The following is a 2262-nucleotide window of genomic DNA, read 5'->3' on the forward strand; positions in this document are numbered from 1 at the left end:
CATGGACACTATTTCAGGATAGACAATATGTTATACCACAAAACAAGTTTCAACAAATATTTAAAAAGGAAAATTAAATCAGGTAATTTTCAGACCATGGTTTAACTAGAAATCAGTAACAAGAGAAACTGTGGAAATTGTACAAATAAATAAAAATTAAATAACATGTTCCTGAAGGACCAATGGGTCAAATAAGAAGTTGAAGAGGAAATCAACAAATTTCTTGAAGGAAATGAAAGTGGAAGCTCAGCATACCAAGACCTGTGAGGTACAAAAGAGCAGTGCAAAGAAGGAATTTTATAGCAACAAACGCCTACATCAAAAAAATAGAAAGTTCTCAAGTAAACGACCTAATGGTGCACCTCAAGGAACTGGAAAAGTAAGAACAAACCAAACTCAAAATTAGTCTAAGAAAAGAAATAATAAAATCAGAGCAAAAATAAAAAGTGAAATAAAATTTAAAGATACAAAAGATCAACAAAATGAAAAGTTGTTTTTTGAAAAGATAAACAAAATTAATAAACCATTAGCTAAACTAAGAAAAAAAGAAAGAATATGCAAATAAATAAAAGTAGAAACAAAATGGAGACATTACAACCAATAACACAGAAATATAAAAGATCACTAGAGACTATTACAACTATAGGCCAACATATTAGAAAACTTAGAAGAAATAAATTTCTGAACACATATAACCTATCAAGATTGAACCAGGAAGATATAGAAAACTTTAATAGGTCAATAACAAGTAACAAAATTAAAATTAAATCAGTTATAAAAATTTCCCAACAAAGAAAAGCACAGTCTCAGATGGCTTCACTGCTGAGTTCTACCCAGAAATTAACACCAATTTTTCTCAAAAAGAACAAAGCTGCAGACATCACACTACCTGACTTCAAAATATACTACAAAGATAAAGTAACCAAAACAGGATGGCAATACTGTCAAAAGAGATGCTTAGACCAATGAAACAGAATAGAGAACCCAGAAATAAATTCATGTATTTACAGCCAACTAATTTTTGACAAAGGTGCCAAGAACACACATTGGAGAAAGGACACCCTTTCTAGTAAATTGTGCTTGGAAAACTGGGTATTCATATGCAAGAGAATGAAACTGTACTATCTCTTACCATGCACAAAAATCAACTCAAATGGATTAAAGACTTAACTGTAAGACACAAAACTATAAGACTAGAAAAAATAGGGGAAACGCATGAGAACATTGATCTAAGCAACAATTTTATGACTAAGACCTCAAAAGCGCAGGTTACAAAGCAAAAAGAGACAAATGGAATTATATCAAAATAAAGCTTACGAAAGCAAAGGACAAACAATTTCCAGACTGAACAGACAACCTATAGAATGAGAGGAAATATTGCCCAGCCTGGGCAACAGAGAGAGAGATCCCTCTGTTAAACAACAACAACAACAACAAAAAAGTATTAAAGGATAAAGAGAGGCACAGATGGCAAGTGTAAAGGAGATCCATTGGATTCATGGTGCTGAGTCAGGCCTCAGAGAGAAAGTATAGCATGGATCGAGCATGAAAAATTACATAGCATTTGACTACATTAAAAAGAAGTGACAACAGCAATTCTAATAAATAGATATCGAATCTATGTATATGTGTGAAAAAGAGAATGAAAATATTTTGATTCTGGTTATCATCACAGCCTGATGGTAATAAACAAGTTAGAAAAATTCTTCAAGTCCCTGAAGAACTCCATACATATCAACCCCTCATTTTATCTATTGCAGAACCTAACACAGTGCCTGACACACAGCAGATTTTCAGTAAAGATCTACTGACTTAATTCCTCTGTTTCTTCTCTGTGACACTTATATAAGTCATATGGTGTTTTGTCACTAAACTAATTACTTAGTGGCTACGTAACTAACAAGTGTAAGAGCTGAAAAAAAAACAACATTGATTAAAAAAACAAGAATTGTTTGATTAGGTTAGTATTTTTTAAATAGAAATTTATATTAAATTCTAAGTTCTGATTTGAATGAATTGTATGGGTTTTTTTTTAGCAGCTGCAGACTTTCTATGCATACCTCCAGTCTCCTGAATCCCATTTTTCAAGGCCAATCAGTGCACAGATATTTCTAAGCAACCATTATAGGATCTGCACTGTGGGCAAAGAGAAGGAAGGGCTGGGGTGGGGGGGTATGTGGAGTTGAACACATAAAAAGGTGGGAAGGGGTCTCTGTCTTTGGGCTTTATAGCCCCCTTAGGGGAGAGGGCAAAGTCACACTG

The sequence above is a fragment of the Microcebus murinus genome, chromosome 3 (genome assembly GCF_040939455.1).
Source record: "Microcebus murinus isolate Inina chromosome 3, M.murinus_Inina_mat1.0, whole genome shotgun sequence".
Lineage (NCBI taxonomy): Eukaryota > Metazoa > Chordata > Mammalia > Primates > Cheirogaleidae > Microcebus > Microcebus murinus.